The sequence below is a fragment of the Ambystoma mexicanum genome, chromosome 4q (genome assembly GCF_040938575.1).
Source record: "Ambystoma mexicanum isolate Mex_15411 chromosome 4q, UKY_AmexF1_1, whole genome shotgun sequence".
NCBI lineage: Eukaryota > Metazoa > Chordata > Amphibia > Caudata > Ambystomatidae > Ambystoma > Ambystoma mexicanum.
In genome coordinates this window covers 964,779,995-964,806,528 of record NC_090928.1, presented here as the reverse complement: position 1 = coordinate 964,806,528, position 26,534 = coordinate 964,779,995, and the positions used below count along the sequence as shown (strand labels likewise).

At 46.5% G+C, this 26,534-nt stretch overlaps 1 protein-coding gene across 1 annotated transcript in view; it reads right to left on the bottom strand.

Annotated features, from left to right (window-relative positions):
- The window catches only part of TRAF5 (TNF receptor associated factor 5), a 579,796-nt gene that overhangs the window by 31,434 nt on the left and 521,828 nt on the right, over positions 1-26,534 (bottom strand). The gene's annotated exons all lie outside the window — the stretch shown is intronic.

Genomic DNA, 26,534 nt, shown 5'->3' with positions numbered 1-26,534 from the left:
GAAATCAGCGAGTGCGGTGGCAAGAGAGCCAATGTTGTCCTTGACATTTCTTGACAAGCAGGGGCAACCTCGCCATCAAATGGGCAGTGTACAAGATAAAGATACCCCCTACCACCATGTCCTGAGGTGGTTCCTGGCCTTAAAGCTATTTTCGTTCACCGTAGAACACTGGGTGGGAACGAAACAAGCCAACACGGATTTTCTTTCACGCTATCCCAAATCAGTCATTCAGTCAACAAGGAGTGAAAATGAAGAGCAGCGAGGATATAGGGTGGAGGAGTGACACAAGGCCAGTAATTTGGTCTTGACCACAGGGGATAGGAACCCCACCAGCCGGGGGGAGGCCTACCATGGAGAAATCCAGAGCCAGTCCTACCACTGAGGTGAGTTGTGGCAGTTGAGAGGGCCACAATTCCTGCCCCCTTGTGCCAGCATGATTCTGTGATGACCAATGTTGTATCAAGCATTCCCTCCAATGTCAGATACTTGTCCGTGTCTTTCTATTTGTAGAGACACAGCAGCCAGATGAAAGAATATGAAAAACCATCAGAGTGCCAACAGAGGGAAGAAAGCGGAGTCACAGGCAGAATGCTACCGTACCGGACACAGAGGGAGAATGATCTGCTAAACAGTAGAGAAGCAGGAACATCAATGCAGACTCACGCCGGGCACTGTTGCCAGTCATGACGGGGAGAGAGGAAGTTGCTTGGAAAGGCCAACTCCCCACACACCAGACAAGAGGACCTTGCAGAGCTGCCAAAGGACACCACCGAGCCCTTGCAACAGCCCACAAGCCTGTCATGATGCCTACCCCCGGAGCACCAGGCCAGGCCCAGCACCCCCGGGAGCAGGCATCACGCCCCCGGGTAAAAGCCCAGCGGCCCTTTATAGGGGCTCTTTGGACTCCAGGCTCATGTTGGACATCAGTCCTGGCGCCATAGGCGCCAGGCTCATAAGGGGAAGTGTTTGGTTCACTTACCTGAAGCAGACCATGCTGCACACTCACCTGATGCAGACCATGCTTCATGAAGAACCAAGCCAAATGAGGCTTAGGAGGGACCATTTTTCTGAAGGAACTATTTTGTTACTTGGGTGGGGCTGTGGAAGAATACTCACCTGGAACTTCTTCCAAGGCTATTTAAGCCACGCCCGGACAGCCACACGTGCTTCGTGTTGTTCTGCATCCCAGCAGCTGAACGCTCACTGTGTCTGCTCCTGCACCTGGACTCCAGCCACGCCCGCCTCGAACCTGGAACACCTGTAAGGGAATAAGAGAAGAGAAAGGTGAAAACCAAGAACTATTTCAACCTTCTTACCTGCATCCGGAATCTTCACGCCAGCATTCCTGAAGGAAGACTTCCATTTAAAAGCACCGCGTTGCCCGCTGCAGTGCCGCGCTTCACTCACCTGTTCCATAGACGCCGCCCGGCTCCATCGCGGCTCTCAGTGCCGGTCGCCACATCTCTGCACTGCACCTAAGGGAGAGAAGAAGAGACAAAAGGTGAGCAAGGGAACACAAGAGGAAAGCCGAATTTTCAGCCATATTACTTACCGGCTATTCTTGGTGAACCATTCCACATCTCGGGTCGGCGCCACATCTCTGGCAGGTACCGCACCCCAGCCCCTATGGGGAAAGGACAAAAGACATTACTGGGGAATTATAAAGACATTTAGAGGGGTCGCCCTCATCACTAACTCACCTGATTTTACCCCGGCAATTTAACCCCTCAACGCATCGCCTTTGTTCTGCACCTGAAATAAAGGACAAAAAAAGACAACATAAAAGGAGGCTCACACTTGAACTTTTGCATCTTCATACTTACGGCGTATCGCTCAGTAAAGTCAAGTGGATTTGCCAGCGCCATTCTGAAAACCAGTGAAGTAACTGGACGAACGCGCGCCCCTGCACCAGAAGCAGGATGGAGAGTTCATCCTTTCAAACCATAAGGTGAGCTTAAACCGGGGGTTTTGGAGGAAGTCAGAGAAGAACGAAGGGGGAAAGGGGGGAGCAAGCATATTATTCAGCAGACAGTTAATCCCCTTTCTCATCTGCAGAAGGATATTCCTACGGGCCTGACAAGCAAGATTTGGGGGTCTTGTTCAATCGGTGGTCCGAATTCTGCGCATCACGCTTCAAGAGGCCACAGCAACCCGGACCAGACCAGCGCCTCTGTGGGAGCCAGGTGAGCGTTACAAAGCCTCCTAGATCACATTGGACAACCAAGGGAGAAGTTTCCACCCTCCCCCAGAGAACGTACTTTGGGGAGACTTGGATCCCAGAACAAAAACTGGAACACTTGCCTTCTCGGGCCGCGCAAGAAGAAGAAACAAAAGGGTAAGGATAAGGGTGCAAGTGAACATGTTACATGGAGCCTGAATCAAAACGGGTATTTGTAAGGCACATTCCTCAAATCCCGATAGAAAATTGAAGAGATGAGGAGACGGAATGCTTTCTAACAACTTATTTTATTCTTCAGAAGTCACATCAATATGCCCATCAGCAGCACAGCGTCCTTCAATTCAGTGGGCTTTCTCTCTTTCTCTCCAACCACCCTGACGCCTATTCCAGAGCCTTTGGCCCTTGACATTCCCTACTGCATATCATTCACACTGTGCATACCAGACGCTGGATACCACACACCGCACTCCTTTTAACACATTAATACACCACAAAATGTTTGAATCTTTCAGGCTTATTGATTGACCTGCGTGGTCTGTCGGCGCCACAATTGCTACCTGTGAGAGTCGCCTTCACTTCCAGCTGCTCATTCACAATTTCATACCTCCTCCTTGTCACTTTCACAACTCTATTCATGTTCCAAAAACTTCCATCATCCGTTCTCACCAAATTATGTAACATTCCCACTACTTTATATGGTGAGGGCCATTTCATGGAACCCTGCCTCAATGCTCAGGCAGCTTAATTCTGATAAAGTGACCTTGCTTTATCTCATTTTCTTTAACTGATTGCCTTTCATCATACACCACTTGTGCCTCATTTGTCTTTCCCTCATTCTCTCCATCACGTGCTCCACACCCTCCCACATCCATCTATCTCGTCCCATCCACGGGAGTCATAACTTGTAGTTAGGCTTTCTCGCCCTACACAACACAAATGGTGATACTCCAGTTGTAGAGTGGGGATATAATCTGTGCACCACCATCATACTTATCACAACAACCTCCCAATCTCCTTCATTCACCCATGCCCATCTGATGCAATCTTTGATTATCTTATTAAAGCATTCAGCTACCCCATTGGTTTGGGGATGATACATTGTAGTCGCCTTATGTTGAATACCATTTTTCATTAAATATTCACCCATCTCCTTTGATTTAAACCGAACGCCATAGTCTGTTAACAGTTCCACCGGGTAACCTTCTCTCCAAATACACCTTCCATACAAATGATAACATCTTTAGTTGCAATGGGCCTCGTAATTTTCACCTCCACCCATTTGGATAATATGTCAATCAACATAATGCAATATGTGTCTACACCTTTGCCATGAATAAGTCTCACAATGTCCATGCCTACTCTTTCCCACATCATTCAGGGAATTCTTACCAGTGACCTGGGACTTTCTCTTGACACAAGGCTTTTTTCACTAAACAGCATGCAACAATCCTCTCCACCTGCAAATCACAACCAGGCCACCATAATTCATCTCTCAACGCCTGTTTCGTTTTTGTGAAAAGAATAATTGAAACAGCTCATGAGGGACATACGAGTTGTTTCAATTATTCTTTTCCACAGGTCAGTGGGTGGGATCACTCTATCCCACCTCATGACATACCCTCCTTCTACATCCAATTCCTCACTTACCTTAGAGTCCTTCTAAGTTGGTTCTCCAACTATCTATTTCCTCACTTCTTCACCTCTATCCAAAATCTCTCCCACTTTCTTGAGAATATTATCTCCTTCTACACTCATCATTCGTTATCATCCTGGGCTCAACATACAGCACACATTCTTCCTGTTCCATGTGTTCCTCTTTATCTTATCCATTCACACCAATGCGAGACAAGCAGTCCATTGGAGTGTTCTTTCCTGGTACATACTCCACATCAAATCGATATTCTTGCAGTGCAATGACCCATCTTCTTATGCATGAGGATACACCATCCAGATCCTTCTTCTGTAGTATTTCTCTAATCGGCTTATGATCTGTGTGGATTACAAATTCAGTTCCCCACATAAATCGTCTACATTTGTCAATTGCCCATTTGACAACGAGAAGTTCTTTTTCAAATGGTAGAGCAATTTATTTCAGCACCCTGATGAAACGTGATGCTATGCAATGACAAACTCCTCATTGCCTTCAACCTGCATGAACACACCCCCCAGTCCTGTTGAAATTATTGATTTCCTTCTTAGTTTGAAGTCTTTAAGAGAAGGTGTGCACTCTAATGCAGCTTTGATAGCAACAAATTCTTGGGCACATTCCGAGCGCCATATGAATTGAGCATTATTTTTCTGGAGCATCATCATATTTACTGTCATGCGTGCAAAGTTATGAATTAATCTTGAGTAGTACTCTGCCATGCCTAAGAATGCATGCACTGAATCTTTATTCTTTGGTTCCATTGCTTTCTTTATGTTGTTGGCAAGTTTTCTCTTTACATTAACTCCATCCGCTGACACAGTGTGCCCCAAATAATCAATTTTGGTTTGATTGATTTTACACTTTTACTTGCTCAATGTTAGCCCTCTTGATCAGCATTTTCATCGCCCTGTCCAACCTCTGATCATGCATTTGTTGATCTGGTCCAAATATCATGATGCCATCCTAAAAATATATCACTCCTTCTATATCTTTAAACATTTTATACATGAACCGGCGCTATGAACGCCGTGAGTTGTTTAGATTCATGGTGTAACTTGATTCGATGGTAAGCTACTGTTAGATCTAATGAGGAAAATATCTTTGCACCATTTATGGTTGATAAGGTCTGTAAGATGTTGGGAAGAGGGTGGCAATCTGGTATTACACCCTTATTTAGTGCACAAAGGTACACACATAACCTCAATTTTCCATTGGGTTTGCCAACAATTTCAGGGGGTGAAACCCACCTTGACGATTCAATTCTTTCTATACTGCCACTTTCTTCCAATTTCCTCAATTCATTTTTCACTTCTTTCACTCTTTGAACAACCAGTTCAGCAGCTGCTACAAGGCACACTTTATGGACAAATCCTTTCAGGCAGCCTGGTTTATCATTGAATATTTGATTCCGGATGTCCACATTGTCAACTTATAATAAACACTCCTTCACATTGGAATTAAGTCTGATCTTCAATCTTTTATGCTGTAACTAGCTAAGTAAGGCATTGACCCCTTTACTGTAACGTATACTTTCCCTGCAGCTGCTATTACTTTATACTTGAACATGGCCTCACCCCATCCAATTAAACCTATTATTGCACCACCATAGGCTCGTGGATTGATGTCAAACGCCAACAATTTCTTGCCTGTGAAAGTTTTTTCAAATATTCTTCTAGGTAATAGTGTATTTTACTCCCGAGTCTATCATCATCTCCACTTCCTCACTGTCAATAGTCACCCAAGCTCTTGGACCATCCAAGTCTTCCTCTTCATCACCAATAGCTAGCACTGCTTCACCAGAACCATTGTACCAACCATAGACCATATTGACATCGCTAGAACAACAGCATTTCGTGAGATGTCCTTTTTTTGCATTTCTGACATCTCGCATCGAGAGCTGGGCAAGTAGTACTGCTAGAAAGATGACCGGTTGCTCCACATCTGAAACATTTTCTTTGGTGCCTTGGGTTGGCTCTGATATTGAAATTACCCTTATTCCCGTTGCCAGGTTTGGGTTTAGTTGAAGGGGCAACTTTGTCCCCAGAGATGGCAGCTGTTGTCTCAGAACTATTACTATGGCACTTCTCTTCAGGCAATTTGACTTGTTGAACCTTGGTTTCAAGTGTTTTCATACACTTGTTTGTGTGCTCTACCTCCTTTGCTATGCGTAAAGCCTCCTCAAGTGGTGGATCACCCTTGGACCAAAGTTGTTCTGTTATTTTCCCATTGTTGCACTAACATAAATTGGTCTTGCAATCGTTCATCGGTCGTTTGCTGAAAATTACATGTTCTCGCCAACCCTCTGAACGCTGTAATGAATGTTTCCCCATCAATTTGAGATCTCTTGCCAAATTTATATCACTCCAAAATAATACTTACTTTGCACTCATAATGCTTGTCAAATTTTGCTATGCATTTTTCATATTCGTTTAAGCTATGTGCTTCATTAGCTGATGCGTCAGGCAGATCATCACATTTTTCCTGTACCGTGGTACCTAAACAATGCATCAGTAAAGATGGCTTTCTTTCGATGCAAAAGCTGTTCCCACACACTGCCGATGCGTAGTGTTTAAAGCATTTTTTCCAGCATTTCTAGGGTATCAGTGGATCACCTGGTGTAGATAGGAAAATAATTGGAGGGGCAATGTTTTGCATTTCGAGCAGTGGGGAGTGCCAGTCAACCGAAGCAATTTCTTTTTAAAATTAGCTTTGTTACGCTCACCTGACATCCACGGGGACGCCACTCAGCCTGGCTAGAAGATTAGCACTCTCAAACCCTCTCCCTTGATAGTGTGTTGGAAGTGGATAGCGCCTGCAATACAGGAGAACTGGATATAAGGCTTAAATGTCTCTCTTGGATTGATTCCGACCTCCCTCAGCCTCGAATTCCTCCCTTAAGTCTAGTCTCTCTCCTGACCTTAATATTAGGTATGGCATGCTCTCCATCCTGCATCTCTGTGCAGGGGCGCGTTGGAGGTGTGGGCGTTCTGTGACCTAGTTGTTTCACTGGTGTGTTGCCCCATGTTCGGGTCCAGGCCTGCTGTGACTCCGATTTGCTTGATGAGGTAGGTACTATTGTTTTACAGCCTTTTATCTTCCCCTTTTCCTCTTTTGCCTTTTTGTTGTTATTAATGTCTCTAGTTTCTTTCCCTCAGATGATTTAGAGAGTTTTGGCGTTGCCGTGCTGTATAGGATGAGAATCCCACCAAGGTAAGTGAATGAGCGGTGCACAGCGCTTTCTGGCCTTTTCTTTTTGCTAAACTGTGCCTGCACCGCTTCCTTTGCAGGTCGTTATGATGTTCCGGGCCGCTGTGATGTTCCAAGATCAAGGAGAGACTGCACCTGGTAAGTGGTTTTCGTTGTCCTTGCGTGGCCGTGAGCGAGCGCTCACTAATAATGTCTCTCTTTGTCTTTTTCAGTTTGCTGCAGCGTTCTGAAGAGGGATGCAGCGTTGTGATAAAGAATCCCCGGATCGTGTGTATTCAGGTGAGCAACTGGTGGTAGTTTGAAGATGGAAGATTCAAGACCAAAGCCAGGCTGCTATTTTCCGGTAAGCACTGAATAATGGTGTTCTTCTTCTTCCAGATACAGGATTCAGCACGTGGCAGGATGCAAGAAACACTGGAGATCAGAACTGGACACGCTGAGCGTTACGCTGCTAACTGCAGAATAACACGAAGCATGTGCTGCTGTTTGTGTGTGGCTTATATAGCCCAAGTAAAGTATTCCAGGTAAAGTAGTCCCAGGCCCGGACACACCCGTAACACTAGACCGCATAGCTCAGTTCTCTAGAACTGAGCTATGTGAGTGCCTCCATGTTAACTGAAGTCCCAATCCAAATGTTGTCCTTCACATAACAGTATGAGCCTAGCTCCAAAGGCACCAGGACTGGCTCCAAGAGAGTCCCCAATGGTGTTTTGTGGCCCTTGAGGTCACAATGGAAGCCTGTAACCTAGGCCCAGCCGAAAGGCTGGTTTGGCCATGATGACCAGGGGCATGAATCATGAAAACTTTTTATTTTACAAGTTTGCTGTCTTCAATTCTGCCTTCCAGGAGTCCTACTGGAGTGTCAGGTAACTCTTAAAACGGCACAATACTGGTCTTGGCACCCTCTTATCTTGATGCTGCTTTGTAATGTTACATGCTATGGAGCACTGTGGTCAATTTACTTATTAAATGCTTAATAGGTTCAAAAACATTACACAATCCATCCACAATCTGTCCACAATCGTAGACATTAATGCACATCGTGTCTAGCAGAGCAAAGACAAGACAGGTAAAATACACAAATACCAAAGAACTGGCCATCCATGTTCTCCTTCCATGTTCCATGACCATGTCAAGAACCAGGTCTATAAAATTGCAATTGCTGCTAAAGTTTATGCAGATTCAGTTCAGCAAACACAACTAGACTGCATTTTTCTTTGACACCAAGCATGAAACGTAAGCACCTTTTGATCATTTTTTTTTTAATGGGCTACAATTGCACAAACCGAATTATTTGAAATAGAGAATACATTTGAAATAGTAGACAGTTCGAATTGTGATATTGATCAGCTGGACTATCGCACTCGGACCTTTTTTTATAACAATGTCTTATTTTGACATTCTAAGTATTAGCTACTGTAAAATATGTCTTATGTTTTCTAATTGGAGATTTTGCTTTTGTTAGTAAAATGCCATCTAGTGTCTTCATTGGCTGTCTGAACACTACATATACAAGAAGTCAGTCACCAAACTATGTTTCCCCCAAAGATATTTCACACATCTGACAATGGCTTCTCAACTGTGGCGTTCAACTTACTAATGAATTCCTAGTATTTAAGAGGCAATCATTAATGTGTATGTCCCCATTTATTGCTCCAAAACACAAACAACACACATTTACTATGTGTTTTCAAGGTGTACTACAGAAGAAAATGTATTAAACACCACTGTTATTAATGTATAAGAAGGAGACATTAGTGAATTAACATAAGCAGTTCAACAGAACTTTGGTGTTAGCTTATGATTCAGTGTGTTGTCTTGGAAGGTAAAACTTCTAAGTGTGGTGGAGTGGGGCTATGAGGACATCGCAACTTCCAGCACACTTGTTCTAAAAAAAAAGAAGACATTCTGAAATTGAGCTTACAAATCATGTTCTGTCCTTAGGAACCCATGATGTTTTAGATTTCAGAACACATTATAAATGTGACTTCCTTTCCAATATTGCCTTTCGTTAACTTAAAAGACAGGACCTTTTCATGTGTTTTTATCTGAGATTGGACAACTAGAGTTCTGTCCAAATTAACTTCTGGGCTGTGCTAATATCCTAAATGAGTCACAGTCATTGTTTGCAACCTTGGGTACAATGCATAATGATCACAAACTATACAAATAAACAAACAAAGGTTTTAGTTAGAGCAGCCTGCTTGGGTATGAGTAGGTCATATGTAGTGATTAATGACCCTATTGTTCGTTTTTTTTGTTTTCTCTTGAGGTGGAACTAGTGATTGACTTTACTACACAGTGCTCTCTGTGTAAAAGTGTAGGGTGTGCAGCTACTATCTACATGAATACATTGTAGAGGTATGACGTCAGAGAAGGCAACTGCTTGTCAATAAAATGTGTGTCAATTTAATGCTGTGTGCAGCATCATTTTCGATCTTTTGTAATACCTTATGATAAGCAGCAACATCCTGCAAAACATTTCTCTCCTCCCCAGTATGTAACGGTGAAGGTTCAGTCATGCACCAGAGAGGGACAGCTTTGTCCTCATGATACAGCCCATCTACACCACACTTGACAGATCACAGTTCCAAATCAAGGGAAGTCAGACTCAGCTTTGCACCTCACTGTGGTGGATACAGTTTAGTATATTAATTATTTAAAGTTATATAAAACAGAATAAGAGAAATATGGAGATTGGATACATCCAAAGCTATAGGTGCCAGAATGGTGTCTTGGGTCATCACAACAAAGGGTGTACTGGTGGGATGCATGTAGTTACTGGTTAAAGAGTCAGCACCTAACCTATAACGCATATTTTGCTACACACCGGGAACATCATTGAACTGAAAGGTAAAAGCACAAAAAAGCCCTAGTTAAAAAGAGGACTCTATGCCTTCATGAAAAAGTGTGCCTAAAATTACACTGGAGCAATGTATGTGACAGAATACTCCAAATACGAAATGTCTGCAAAAGGCAATGCAGCCATACATCAAAACAATGTATCACACCATTTCCTCCAAATCATGGAACTGCAAATCCAAAATTGCGGTAAGGCCAAAGTGTGTCAGAAATCTGACCGAGTGGGGGGTGACATCCCAACCTGCACTACAGACACACAGTTAAAGTTATAAAAGTCAAGTGAATTATCCTTTGATTTTACAGGATGTCACCATGTGCTTTTCAAATGAAGCATCATATTATATAATGTTTCTTTTAATTTAACAATGAAAGCAGGTGAACAATGTCAATAAAAACAATGTATTTTTCTTTCTTCCAACAGCTGTCGGATTTACCCAAAATACCACTATTTCAAGAATATGTTGGTCAGAGTAAGTATCGTCATGTACTTCTAAATACAAATAGATATGTATTAAATGTATTGAGTATTCTTTAGCCACTGGTTACATTTTATCCAGAGAAAATAATTTTGCTTTGAATTTATAGGGTAGATTGGCTTTCTGCGATGGCTTGGCCAATGCTGTTTTCATGTTGGATTTATCATCAGTTAAACTGCACTTTAGCCCTGCATACATGGTCAAATGGGGGCCGGGGTCCAGGAAGATGTGCCTGGGCCATCTGGAGTGAATAAGGTTTTCTTGAGTTTATTCATGAAAATCCATTCATACAACAAAGGACCATTGGCACTAGGCGATGCCCCTACCCCTGTGAGCTCCTTTCAATAGAATACTCCTTACAAACACATTTTAAAATTCCACCAAGACTGAATCTATGGGGTCCTAATCTGATTAGAATCAAAACCGCCCAAATGACAACCTAGCCAGTTCTTGAAATGTCAAGTTTAAAAGAAATATGATTGCACTCAGAATGTCCCCTTTGACATCAACTAAGGCAATGAAGTGGACCAGATGCCCATTAATGGAGAAACAAATAGAGAGACCTGGGCCCCGATTCATGGATTATTTGCGCCAAAGAAAATGGGATTTGTGCGCCATTCTGCCCGCAAATCCCCATTTGTTAAACAGGGATTTGTGGGCAGAATGGCGCAAAAATCCCGTTTTTTTTTCAGCGCAAATAATCCATGAATCAGGGCCCTGGCATTTAGTGAAATGAGCTACTCACGTGAGCCACTATGCTAAACACGATATTTTATGTCTGCAAGTAAATATAGGGTATTATTTAAAATCTAACATCAATTGATACAATAGAAAAATGGGTTTGCTTATAGGTCCACAACCATATGACCTAGAAACAAACTGAAAATTGTGTTACAATTGTGACATACTCATCTATCATGAGACCAAATAACCTTTGTTGTTAAATTATCGTACATACTTGGGTCTCATGTCCTCAAGTCTTTCTAGGCTGGGGATCCTGGAAATGCATATTTAATCAAAGTGCCATGTTGAAACTGTGAGATATGGAATAAAAATGATTTTGCATTCAAAGGTATGTGAATAGGCAGCATAATTGAACATATTATCAACTGGACAGGACAAAGGCTGATATGCGGGGACATTTCTTCTCTGTGAAAAGGACAGTGAGCTAAAGACTTGGTAGAGTCTCTCCCAGGGGTTATTCACCCAAGAACAGGTCATTGGGCTGTGTTCGTGCTGGTAGAGAGATTCCCAGACCCCCCTTTGTTTGCCCACTCATACCAAGGGTAGAACCTTGGACTGGCTAGCCGTGCAGAATTGCCCAGTTCGGATCTCTTCTATACTTCCACATCCCTGGACAGACCATTACCTGATCTCGTTCACCCTAGAGGCGACACCAGCGCAAATTGACAGCATAGCTTCAGCTGTTCAGACTAGAAATAAAAAGAACATCACCCTTGAATATTTGATCCCATTAATCGCACCGACCTTGAATGCCATTCCGGACCACACAGATCCCTTAATGATGGTAGACATATATAATAGAGTCATGCTCTCATCTCTTGATGCCATAGCCCCACTGAAGTTAAAAAAGAGCAAACCTATAAAACACATCAACGCCTGGTTTTCTCCTCATCTTAAAGCCCTCAGACAGGAAAAGCGACGCTGTGAAAAAATTTGGTGATCACTTCCCTCAGAAAAAAATAAGAAAAACTTGAGTAGACTAGCCTCCCATTATAAAAAAAGAAATCATCCTGGCCAAACAAACGTCCTACAGCACTCGAATCTCACAAGCCAAATCCAACACCAGAGAGCTCTTTACAATGCTAAAAGAGGTTCAATCTCCCATCCAAGCTCCTGACTCGTGCCTCAAGGATAAAAACTGGTGCACGGGTATACAAAATGCCTTAGCTAACAAAATCTCCTCTCTCAAGACAAAGATAAACATTGAAAAAGATTCCCTTCTCTCTTCAACCAAACCCAGTATCCCCACCCCTAAGAAGATGCACCCAACTCAGACACACCCCCTGTGCACATTCCCCATTTTAACTTCCACAGAGTATCCACCAAAGAGGTAGAAAAGGTCATTCTCACCCTCAAACCTTCGAACTGCCATGGGGACCTATGCCTCGCACAATTGATAAAGGATGCGGCTCGTGATCTCGCACCATTTATTACCAAACTAATAAATGCGTCATTCACATCAGGCAGCGTACCTAACAATCTGAAACAATCATGGGTCCTCCCCCTGCTCAAAAAACCGAATCTAGACGCCTCTACTCCCACTAATTACCGCCCCATCACTACAGTACCATTCCTTCTCAAAATCCTCGACAAAATTGCATACCAACAAATCCAACATTACCTTGAGCACTTCCATCTCTTAGGAGTCAGACAATCGGGCTTCAGGCCTCAACATGGCACCAAAACCGCACTCATAGATCTTAAGGCACAGATAGATGAGCTGAGGGATCAGGGTAAGGTGGCACTACTGCTACTTCTTGATCTCTCGGCTGCCTTCGACCTGGTCGACCACGAGATCCTATGCGACCACCTTCAAAAAGCCGGCCACTTCTCTCAAGAGGCAACTGACTGGATCCAATCCCTTCTAAATAACCGCACGATGAGAGTCTTTTCCCTACTAGCAGCAGCCGACCCAACACCCATCACCTGTGGCATGCCTCAGGGATCTTGCGTCTCCCCGACCCTGTACAACATCTTCACGAAGCCCCCTTTTGATGATCTAGATGGTCTGGGTATCACCTACACTAATTATGCCGATGATACCCAGATCCTCATCCCGTTGACGGGGGATTATGACAAGGATTTGGCCTTTGTCAACAAAGTGTACCTCATCATCCAGGCATGGATGGCCTCACACGGTCTATGCCTGAATGATGACAAAACAGAACTCCTCATTCTAGGGTCCTCACATAACCTTAACAAACTAGACCAAAACTACTACTCCTTCGTAATTGACAACAATAAGATCACGGTAGCCAAGGAGGTCAAAACCCTCGGCTTCTACCTTAACTCCACTCTCACCTTTAAAAAAACAAGTTAATGCTATGGCATCCACCACATCTTACACATGTAAACTCATCAGAGCAGCCAAACCTTTTCTCTCTCCGTCTAACTGCATCACCCTAGCCAGGGCTCTGATCTTGTCCAAGTTGGACTATTGCAATGCACTTTATGTAGGATGCAACAAATATATTACGAACAAAATTCAGATCCTGCAAAATAACGCCCTAAGAGCAGTCCTCAGTATCCCAAAGAAAGCCCACATCTCTAATTCTAGAAGGTCTGTCAACTGGCTTTCTACCAAAGACAAAATATTCTTCAAATCGGTTTCCCTGACCCACAAATGCCTCCACCAAGCAGCCCCTCAATACCTTATCACTAGATTCACCATACCTACTTCCTCTCGCCCCTCTAGAATGACCATCTCCAATCTCCTCCTGGTGCCCAGGTTTAAACGTGCTATGTCGGGTGGGAACAGCTTTCCTGTTAAAGCAGCACAATTCTGGAACTCCCTTCCACCTCCTTGCAGGGAGGACATCCCCTACCGCCAATTCAGAACTAAGACCATCCATTGGCTCAAGATTCACGACACATGACGACCTCATGCTCTCTTGCTGCCCTGATGCTCCAGCACTATGACTGTAAATATGTACATTTAGGTTGTCAACTGCTCAGTGTAGATACCTTTTCATGAGACAACCGGCTTATTGTATATAGTATTGCTTATATTGTATATTTCTGCAACCTATGCCTCATCGGCATACATTGTTTCTTTTTGACGTGTCCAGCACCACGGCTGGACTTCATTCCCCTGTATGTAACCAAGCTTTGCAATCCTCTTGTTGCCTCTGCGCCTTGCTACCCCTTTAGGGGTTAGGTGCGCAATATAAATAAATAAAATACAAATACAAATAACCCTGGAATACACCACAAGCCTCCTGAGATGACATTCTTCTCACTGTTATGGAAATCCATTTTAGGCTTTGAGATCTACCGACACCCACACTGTACCTTGATTTTGATCTGATTTTGTTGTGTTATTTTATTATTTCTGTGACGTGTTCAGACTTTGTTATATGCAGTTTTCAGGTCAAAATTGATGCGACACACTCCTGCCCTTCTGAGGTTGTAAGCGACAATGAGCATTGTGAAGTTGTTTATTTGAGCTTTAATAAAATGTGAATGTAAAAAAAAAAGTATAGAAAACATCTGTTGACATTCATAATTGATGTTTTTTACTCACAAGAATAGGTAAAAAAATATACATAGCGTGTATAGCATAGCTGGGAATGGAGCTCCTAAAGCGGGGTAACTATAGTGGTAAAAATGACCATTATCTAGAAAACCATTGGTGGAAAAAATGCAATTCAATGCAATTTGTGATTTAAAAGAGGAAGGGAATATATTTTTTAAGGGGGTGTGGCAAGGTAGCTTTCTATATGTTTAAGGTATCACCTGTTATGGTGTATTCATTCATTAATGTATTGAAGATTTGTACAGCGATATCTTTAAAACAGATACGTCGTCGTGTGTGCTTCTGGGTGTAATTTCACTGATGCGAGTGGTGTTAAACCATTCTGAAGCCTTATTAAAAGTTATTGACAAGCTTTGTTTTCAATATAGTGATTATTAAAATAATTCTATTATTCTCGAAAGACAATATACCTGAAAGCATGATTGTGTTGTGGCATAGATTTACCAAACGTTGGGTTGTTTGGACACTCACTGGTAACTCCCTGTGAATGGACAAATGGGGACACGTACCTGGTTGTCCTTCTGGAATTCTCGGCTGTGTTTGACACTGTCCACCATCATGCCTTACTCACCTTCTTTGCTCACAGAATGGGCTTCGCAGGCACCATCCTACCCATCTGGCTCATACTATTCAAAACGCCTCCCTTTCATCTGTGGAGTCCCTCAGGGTTCCATTCTCTCTCTGGTGTTTTTTTTAGCCTTTATATGGAATTGCAGGGTTCACTCCTAAATGATCCCAATATCGCTATTCACCTGTACAGAGATGATACACAGTTCTACCTAAATGTCAAGTGCCCACAAGATATTGCTTGCCTTCTCTCCTACCTGATCAAACATGGATGACAAGTGCCTTCTAAAAACGTAAATCAACCACAACCAAATTCATATTCCTGGACTACCCCTCCAAGCAGGAACTCACTCTGAGGTGGCTGGATGCAATGCAGCCGGTAAACGGGAAAACGGGAAAAAATGCTGTGTACCGAGGAGCAAACAGGATGTTTTGTTGCTGAGTTAGAGAACTGCAGAAGTGATTGAAACTCTTGTGCAGCACCTTAAGGAATACGGGACTGTATAAAAGACTAACTTCAAGATTGGAGCACACCACTCTACTGTAAAGCTACACGAAACTAGATGATTGTCGGTGCTCCCCATAGTAGGCTTCGGACCACGAGCATGAAAGCATGGATTTTTGGAGCATGCGTTGACTGCATTAGTGCCCCACCCTGGACTCTGAATCAGGTGTGATACAATAGGGCCACAGGATACATTCCTCCACTGACACAAGGCTCCATCACGGTACCTTGTAGATTGACAGATGACATCTACCACCTGTTGACACCTTTGGTTGGTTTTGTAAATTTAACCACCCACTTCCTGAAGAAGTTAGCACAAACTTTATGGCTGAATTGGTAGCCCATTCTGATGACTGAAACATGTGAAGCTGTATTGAATAAGCAGTTTGCTATTTGATTTTCGTATAAACATCTCACTGAGAATTTAGATTGAGAATTTAGATACGTGTTATTGACTTATGGAATGTTGTGAGTATTTTTGGGTTTATGTATAATCCTGGTCATACAAGGAAATGCACATTAGTGAGTGTATGAATGAATAACGTAATGAATGGTGGTGTATGGATGTAGATGTTGTAAATAATTATTTGCATCAAAAGAGATGGTGTATGAACAAATACTGTAAAGTTGTATAGAAATAAATATATTTTTGTGATACTGACAAGATTTATGTTGTCTATATGAAGAAAGGTTCTTATCTCATTGTGCCAAGGTCCACTATATTGTTGTTTGACATATTTAGCCTGGGGGACCTGTGGCTGATCGGGCACCCTTATTTTTTAAACTGTGCCCATGAGAAGCCATAAGCTTCTCTGGGTCAGGGTACATTAGATACCTTGTTTTGACTTGTGTGAGTACTTTCACCTGACTGCATGCAAGTGCAAGTGCATCACTGCTCGGTGTAAGATTACTTATTTGTAGATTGGCATGCAGGTGGTACCCCAGGGGTGGCTTTACAGGGCTCCCTGTTCAAATCTAGTGCACTGTCCTGCAGTCAGACCTGGTCGCCTATGTTAGATTAATGTGAAATGCATGACGGCCTGCAAGGAGCTTTCGCCACCTGACCTAGGTGTTATCAGGTTGGTGAGGAATCAGTCCGAAGTAGCCATAGTAGTTGGCAGATCTGGGAAGTTCTAGGCATTAAGAGGTCATACTTGAATCATCACTTATGGAATATAATTGTTCAGATAAAATATAAGGTATGCTACACATGTTCACAGTTATGTCACTGAAATATATGTATATGTGATTAAAAGGATTAAATGCCAATTTTTACATGTTTTAATATCAGTCAGTGATCTATTTGTTCAAGCTTTATTACATGTGGAGTTCTGTTCTGGGTCCTTTTGAGACTTCTCTGTTAATTGCTTGTAAGAAGAAGGTTGGTTGATGCTGTTTTCTCTACCACAGAGTCTGATGTTCACAGCTGGATACCCATTGGTGGTGAGAAGTTATTATATGTCCTGTTTAAATACACCACACATTAACATATGTGGAATGGATCAATTTGGAGATTCAGGTTTTATGGGTACCTTTTTGCAAACTGTATCCTGACTTGTGCATCATGTGAATTAACAAAGACAGAAAACACTGACTTCATTGATGGACTTTAGAAAAAAAGGGTCAAAATTCAACTAAGCAGTAAGTGATTTACACAGATCGGGAAGTGAGTCTCGATGTATAAATGGCTAATGAAATGAGACACAAGTATGATTTTTCTGTTTGAGTAGCAACATGTAGTATAATAACTGGCAAATAAAGGGAAACATGAAATGTCTGATTACGTCATTTTATGATGAATGGTTAAATGTCTAATACACTGTTTTGTAAGAGCATAACTTTTTTTTATTTTTCTAGAAAATGAGAGCAGAGAAGTTGTAATGTAGTTACTCCTGAAGAAGGGTATCAATCCAAAACACAAATATATGATAAATAAATCCATTGTCATCTGAAATTACAGAATGTCACTACTGTTCCGACTCTAAAAGTTTGGTCAAATCTATCATTATATGTTTACAAAAATTTGAATTTCTGTAATGTAATAACTGCATACTTATTCATGTATTTTTCATTGTAATTGTTTTGTGAATATGTGTGTTACAAAACGTGTGATTGAACTATCCAGCAAAAACTATGCAGTTCTTTCATTAACCATTTTTTCCATTGATAACTAATACAAATGGGATAATAGTCAATGATTATAGTCAGATTAATTTTAAGATTTTGTAAAGTAAGTGGTACGTTTCCCGTTGTGAGTGCAACATTCTTCTAGCAGTGCAGAGTTTCCTTTAATCTGAGGAAGAATATCTGCTTGGTAATAGTTTTAAACCATAAACAACCCATCCAAAATTAATTTCCACCCAAACCAAAGCCATCTAATTGATTTTCAGGAGAAATGTTGTCCAGCCAATGGAACAAAGGTTAGGGAAGTGAATGAAGCCCAAGAGAAGGTGATGCCATGCAGCAACCCTGCACAAGGCAGCCATTAGGTAAACAATCATGCTCAACATCTACCATACTGAATGCAAACATACCCTAAGCAATCATCACAGCTGGTTAGGATCTCAGCACCACCCCTGCAGGTTGTACTTCCTCAGAGAAACCTTTAAAGAAGATTTTGTGAAGTAATAGAAACTAAATAGGACCATACTTTATGAATTATTTCTGCTACTCACAATATAGCAACAGCGGTGAAAGAGAGATGCACATTTCCCAATAAAACCAATATGTACTGTTCGCATTTGGCATTGAAATTCAAACTCACAGCACATATATGCCTTATAACTGCCTACCCATGCAGGGGGGCCTTCCCTGTCACCGGCCCGAAACCGGTGCTTGCACATTCACAGCCAGGGCTGATAGTGTCCCAAAATCAAGTCAGGATGAGGAGAAATATGAGCAGGTGCTACACAATCTCAGAACAAATACTACCACAAGAAATGATCATAAATATTCCATGTCTGGGCCAGAAAAGCCACATTTGTAATCTTACCGCTAGTAGTGTGGGGGAGGGGATGTCAGGTTACCCATCCAGTCTGGGCTGTTGCAGCCCCATGAAGCTAGAATCACGCATTCTCTATGAACTACTTGCCTAAAATCTTGAGGTCAATGTACATGGTTTGTGGTGTACAGCCACTGCAGGTGCTGCTACCGACCAGTGAGTGCACTTTTACCCTCCAAAAGGTTGACCCGAGCTTAGGCCAGCCTTTTTTAAAAGGATCCAAGCAAACACTGTTGAGTTGTCACATCTGTATGTACAGGCGACATGTTACGCGTATGTTGTGAACGAGTAGCATCTACATTATACATATCCAATCTTTCCTTTGCCCTATACCCAGGCACAGAGAAAAGGTCTATATTGTTGCTTTGTTAAACACACTTATTCAGATGGAGTGTTTTCTGTATCCCGAGACTATGCACTGTAATTCGCTACAAATCTTTTTTACCTACAGTTTTTAACAAGATGGAGTGGGCAGAAATGTGATTCACTTAATTTGGTCACAGTAATTAGAAATGTACTTTTAATAATGCACTCAAAATGATAAGAAGAGAGTCAGGTTTCGAGATTTCACATTGAATGGTCAATAAGGAACAAGTTAGTTACCTGTAACTGTTGTTCTGCAGCATGGGTCTGGCATGGATTCACATGCTCATAAATATTCCCCGTCGTCAGGCTGGGAATCCTCGGTAAAGAAAAAATCAGAATCAGTTTCGTTTCTGATCTGTCTTTCTTAGTAGTAACCAATCACTGATCTCTGGGTCATACTGCCGCCAGCCAATGAATGCCCTCTCCCTAAGCCCCGCCTCTGGCAGCCACCCTCAGATTTGGTAGCACGCCAAGTGGCAGTATGACCAAGTGAAGAGCCGCAGAGGGGTAGGCGGGAGGGTTCGCATGTGAATCCATGCCAGACCCATGCTGGAGAACAACAGTTACAGGTAAGTAACTTGTTCCTTCTCCAGCATGGGGTCTGGCATGGATTCACATGCTCATGAATAAAAGAATACATAGCAGTATACACATGCACAACCACGGGAGGTAGCAACAGGCTCAACATTAAGCAATACAACAACTCAACATTAAGCATCTCTTACCTCCTCACCAGGCTCACCTTAAGCGAACAGGTTGCGCAGCACTGCTTGGCCGACCTGGACTCCTCCCTGGAGTCCCGATCGACGCAGTAGAATCTTGTGAAGGTGTGCGTCGACCTCCACGTAGCAGCCCGGCAGATGTCCAGCAGGGGCACACCAGACAGGAACGCCGTGGTAGCAGCGATCGCTCTGGTCGAATGGGCTCCGGGCAGCGGTCGGTTTGTCAACCAGTGACAATGCATGATGCAGCCGGAGAGCCATCTGGAAATGGAAGTCTTCGATAGAGCCTTCCCTTGATTCACAGACCCAAAGTTCACAAACAGTTGTGACGTCTTCCTAAACTCTTTGTGCGGTCCACGTAGAACTTCAGTGCTGTAGCTACATCCAGCGAGTGCAAAGTCCTCTCGGCCGGTGTCGAAGGCGACGGGAAGAAAACTGGTAACACCAAGGGCTCGTTGGGCATGAAGGAGGGGTGTGTCCTTAGCACCACCCTCGTGTCATGAAAAGTCAAGTATGGAGGCTTGCAAGATAGGGCCTGAATCTCTCCCACTCGTCGTGCAGAGGTGATGGCCACGAGGAACGCTGTCTTCCATGACAGGAACTTCAAAGGCGCCTAATGCATAGGCTCGAATGGGGCTCCCATGAGCCTGGTCAGCACCACATTAAGCTCCCACGCCGGGGCAGGAGCCTTCACCGGCGGGAATGATCGGAATAGTCCCTTCATAAATTCCTTCACCAGGCGATGAGACCACAAGGACGCCCGTCCCGTAGTCCTGGTATATCGGGAGATGGCAGCCAGATGTATTTATATGGAGGCGTGAGCCAGACCAGCTTTGGCCAACCACAGTAGGTACGGCAACACTTGAGGGGCCGTAATCCGCAGAGGGTTAATCTTCTGTGCACGGCACCAGACAGAGAACCTCTTCCATTTATGACTGTAACACTTGAGAGTTGAGGACGCCCTGGCCTTTGCAAGAACCTCTCTGCAAACAGCTGGGATATCGTACCCTCCAAACTCTAGTGCTGCAGGAGCCAGGCCTGCAAGTTCAGCGACTGTGGGTCGTGATGGAGAATGGCGCCTCCCTCTCTGGAGAGAAGATCCACGTCCGCTAGCAGCCTGACTGGCGGTGACGTTGACAAGTCCAGAAGGTCCGGGAACCAGATCTGCCTCGGCCACGCCGGTGCAACGAGGATCATCCTGCACCTGGACTTCTTGAGCTGGTTGATGAGGCGGAGCAGCAACGGCAATGGAGGGAACGTGTACAGAAACAGGCCGTCCCAAGGGAACGAGAAAGCATCGCCCATGCTCCTCGGCTGTGGGAACCTGCTGGCGAACCTCTGGCACTTGGAGTTCGTCGCCGTCGCAAACAGGTCGATCTGGGGTTTGTCCCATCGTTGGAAGAGTCAATCCACTTGATCCTGGCGCAGTTCCCACTCGTGGCACAAGCGCAGCTCCTTGCTGAGTGAGTCGGCGATGGTGTTTCTTATTCCTGGCAGGTGGAAGGGAACCAGAAACATCCCCTGGGCGACGGCCCAGTGCCACAGATCCTGGGCCTCCTTGGATAGGGCTGGGGATCTGGTGCCCCCCTGCTTACGTATGTAGAACATCGTGGTGGTGGTGTCTGTGAAGATCCTCACCCCTTTGTCCTTGAGGGACGGGAGGAACGACTTGAGCACCCAGAACACTGCTCGGAGCTCCAAGATGTTGATGTGAAGAGACCTCTCCTCTGGGAGCCAAAGGCCTCTTGCGTGGAGATCTCCGGTGTGGGCCCCCCAACCATCCAGAGAGGCAGCTGTAGTCACCGTCTCTTGAAACGCCAGGGTTTGAAAGTCCATGCCCGTCGTGAGGTGAGCCCGGGTGCCCCACCATAGGATCGCCAGACGGAACTCCTCGTCGAGGGGGATCCTGTCCTCGAAGCAACCCTTCGCCTGAAACCAGCGGGCGTCGAGGAACTCCTGTAGCGGACGCATCCGAAGTCTGCACAGGGGCACAAGGTAGATGATTGAGGACATCATCCCGAGAAGGGACTTGATAGACCTCACCCTGGCCACGTCCGTGGCTAACATGCGCCACACCTTGCCCAGGATGGTCTTGGTCCTCTCCTCTGAAGGGGAGGCCAATTGCTCCACAGTATTGAGCTTCGCCCCCCAAAACAGAGCTACTTGCCATGGAACCAGGTGGGATTTGGGGTAGTTGATGGCGAACCCCAGCTCCGTGAGCAACCTGACGGTCCTCGCCGTATGATCTAAGGCGATTTCCCTTGACCTTGCCCGGATTAGCCAGTCGTCCAGGTAGAGGTAGACGTGGATCCCCTGCAGGCGCAGCCGCGCCGCTATTGGTGCCAGGCACTGGTGCCAGGCACTTGGTGAAAACCCTGGGTGCCGACTTTAATCCGAACGGTAGGGCTCTGAATTGGTAGTGGCGTCCCTGAAACACGAACTTGAGGAACTTCCTGTGCCTTTTTAGAATGGGGATGTGGAAGTAAGCATCCTCCAGGTCCAACGACGATAGGAAGTCGCCTTCCTCCAGCTATCCCAGCACGTGCTGGATGGTGACCATCCTGAATTTCTGCGCCTTGATGTATTTGTTTAACCGACGCAGGTCCAGGATGGGGTGCCAACCGGCAGTCTTCTTTCTGACGAGAAAGTACCTTGAGTACACTCCAGAGGCCCGGAGCCTCCTGGGGACGAGCTCGATGGCACCTTTTTGAGCATCGCCTTTACTTCCGACAGCAGTTGGGGGACGTGATTCTCCTTCCTGGCCACGGGAGGAATGTGAGGGCACTTATTTTGGGAATCCTCGGTATAGAAAAAATCAGTATCAGTTTCGTTTCTGATCTGTCTTTCTCAGTAGTAACCAATCACTGGTCTCTGGGTCATACTACCCCCAGCCAATGACTGCCCTCTCCCTAAGCCCCGCCCTCGGCAGCCATCCTCAGATTTTTACTGCACGTTCAAGTGTTGGGAGTCCTCGTGCTGTAGCTCTCGAGCTTTTGCTGCGTTTTTGTGCTTTTTTCAGGAGATTTTCTCATTTTTTCAGTTCTACTTCCGATCAACGGTGATCCGTTTTGGAGTTTCTACGCCCCTCAAGGGTGAAGATTTCGTCAAGTTACGCTTTTGGAGGATTCGAGAAGTTCCGAGGCCTACCCCGGACATGGCCCAGGAGAAAGGGAGCTCGACGCACAGGAAGCTGTTCAGGACCTGCCCTGGATGCCAGCTTCAGAACGTTTTCAAGGAGGACGAGCATTCGTTATGCCTCTACTGTCTCCATGAGGACAAGACGCACAAGGAAAAGGACTGCGCGTTTTGTGGGAACATGTCGGAGCGGACCATCAAGGATCGCCACCTCCGTCTCGCCAACTGGTTGGAAGGTAAGAGCCCGCCAGGCGAGAAGAAGAAAAAGAAGTCCAAGCGGTCTTCTAAGTCCTGTGAGGGTGCCCCGGCGACGGGGGCCCAACAAAAGGCTAAGCACAGCGAGTCCGCGGGCACCGGGAGCGCCGAACGATCGGGCTCCTTGGCTGCCAGGCAGGGCGCATCCTCCCCTGCGCCTTCGACCACAAGCCAACGCTCTGGCTCGGGTAAGAGGAAGTCCGAGATCCCGGCAAAGCTTCTGGAGAGGCCCCAGGCGTACAGAAGGTGACGTTGGCCTTAATTCACCCTGCTAAGACCTTGATTGAGGATGTCGCCGCGGCCGTGGCTCAGCCTGTGGAGGCTACACCAGTGGAGGCGCCCTCAGGTACCAGAGTCTCCCTGCCACCGCGGAGGGAGTCGTCTTTCAGGCCCATCGAGAAGAGGGTGGGGGAGGGGTTGGTGGCCGTCGTGGATATGGACACGACCTCTGAAGAGGAGCTCATCCAAGTCGTGGAGGAGGCCCAGCCCATCGGGAGGGATCCCGACGAGGGCGACGACGAGGGCGACGGTGACGCAGACGAGGCTCCTCAAGAGCCCTCACTCCCGTCGTTTCCAGCACCGCAGGACACCTCGGTGGCCATTTTGTCAGCCATCCAGTCCTTATGCTCGGAGATAAGGACTAGGTTGCCCCTCCCCCTGACGGAGGTACCTGAGCCAGACCCGACGGGGGAACCGGAGCCAGGACCTTCGGAGAGCCCACCACTTAAGAGGAGGAGGCCGCATCCTAGGCCTCCTCTCCCGCCTCTGCGGCCTTCTCTGCCTTCCCTCTGGTCCACTACCCACGGGGATGATACAGGCATGGACACGACTATGACGGGTACGGATGACGGAGGCGACGACGGGACGTGTCCCCCGTCGCCCCCTGCCCGGGCGTCCCTGCCCGACGAGATTGGATCCTTCCCTGCTATGATTTTCAGGGCATCCGAGCTCTTCCAGCTCTGCCCCGAAGAAAAGAAGAAGGAAGGGTTCCTTTACCAACGGCGCGAGTCTAAAAGGAAGACGGTCCTCGCCGTACCGCTTCTTGATGACATCTGGGATGAGGGGCTCACCCTCCTCAAGAACCCTGTCACTGCTCCTGCGAAGAGGGACCGGTACGAGAAGAAGTACCGGGTCCCCGACGCTGCCCCCTTGTGCCTTATGGCGCAACCTACCCCGGATTCGGTTGTTTCGGCGGCGGCCAAGAAGAAAGCGGGGGGGCATCGGCCTCGACTTCAACCTCCCAGCCGGACGGCGAGGGTAGGAAGCTGGATGCGATGGGACGACGGGTCATCTCATCTGCAGCGACGACCATCAAGGCGGACAACGCCCTGGCCATCGTAGCCCGCTACGACAGGGAGTTATGGTTCAAGATCGCCCCTCTGTTGGACTTCCTTCCGGACGCCAAGAGGACTGAGGCCCTGGAAATCTTACAGGAAGGTTTCCGTCAGTTGGGCAACGGCGTTTGCCTGAGACGACGAGGATGGCTCAAGGCGACGGATTTCCGCCAGGACGTACAGACCAAGGTTTTGGACATGCCCTTCGATGGGAACAACCTTTTTGGCAAGGCGGTTGATGAGTCCCTTCAGGCGATCAAGACGGACACGGAGACGGCCCGTGCACTGGGTGTGCTCCAACAGCGACGGCTGTCCTTTCGGAGCTCCGGAGGCAGACAGGGTGCCTCCAAGGGAGCCGGCAGCAGCTCCTCTACGTACCGTCAAGCGGCAAGATCTTCGTCGCAGGAGGCCTACAGGGGACGCGGCAAGTCAGGTGGATCCCGCCGTCGTCGCCAAGGTGGTCAAGGAGGCAAAGCAGCCTCCAAGCAAGATTGAACCGACCGTCGGCTCGGGCCCCTGCCGAAGCACCCCGGTGGGAGGCCGGCTGACCAAGTTCGTTGGCGTGTGGGAGTCCATCTCCACCGACCGTTGGGTGCTGGACGCCCTGGCCCTGGGGCACGCCATCGAGTTCCACAAGAGGTGCCCCCGCATTCCTCCCGTGGCCAGGAAGGAAAATCACGTCCCTCAACTGCTGTTGGAAGTAAGGGCGATGCTCAGGAAAGGTGCCATCGAGCTTGTTCCAAAGAGGCTTCGGGGCTCCGGAGTTTACTCAAGATACTTCCTCGTAAAGAAGAAGACAGGAGGATGGCGTCCCATCCTGGACCTGCAACGACTGAACAAATACATCAAGGCACAGAAGTTCCCGATGGTCACCCACCAGCACGTGCTGGAACAGCTGGAGGAGGGTGATTTCCTGTCGTCGTTGGACTTGGAGGATGCATACTTCCACATCCCTATTCTAAAGAGACACCGAAAGTTCCTCAGGTTCGTGGTCAAACAGCAGCACTACCAGTTCAAGGCCCTCCCGTTCGGATTAAAATCGGCGCCCAGGGTGTTCACCAAGTGCCTAGCACCGGTGGCAGCCCCTACCTGGACGACTGGCTCATACGGGTAAGGACAAGGGAGCTTGCCGCGGAACACACTGCGAAGACCGTCCAGCTGCTCACGGACCTGGGGTTCTCCATCAACTTTCCAAAATTCCACCTGGTCCCGTCGCAAGTCGCCCTGTTTCTGGGAGCACAGCTCGACACAGTGGAGCGGCGGGCCTCACCGTCGGAGGAGAGGATAAGGACCATCCTGGGAAAGGTGCAACGTCTGCTGGCCACGGGCATGGCCAGAGTGAGGTCTATCAAGTCCCTCCTCGGAATGATGTCCTCCTGCATTTATCTGGTGCACCACTGCAGACTTCGGATGCGGCCCTTGCAAGAATTCCTTGACGCCCTCTGGATCCAGACGACGGGCAGCTTCGAGGACAGGATCCCGCTCGACAAAGCGTTCCGTCAGGCGATACGATGGTGGGGTGTCCGCTCTCATCTGACGGCAGGAACAGGTTTCCTAGCCCCGGCCCACTAGGTGACGACGGATGCCTCCCTGGAAGGTTGGGGAGCGCACACCGGGGGTCTCCACGCGAGAGGCCGTTGGCTCCCGGAGGAGAAGACTCTCCACATCAACATGTTGGAGCTCCGTGCAGTGTTCTGGGCCCTCAGGTCCTTCCTTCCGTCCCTCAAGGGCAAGGTGGTGAGGATCTTCACTGACAACACCACCACAATGTTTTACATTCGGAAGCAGGGCGGAACCAGATCCCCTGCCCTATCCAAGGAAGCCCAGGATCTGTGGCATTGGGCCGTTGCCCAAGGGATGTTTCTGGTACCCTTTCATCTGGCAGGGATAAAAAACACCATTGCCGACTCACTTAGCAGAGAGCTGCGCTCGTGCCACGAGTGGGAACTGCGCCAGGATCAAGAGGACCGACTCTTCCGACGATGGGGCGAACCCCAG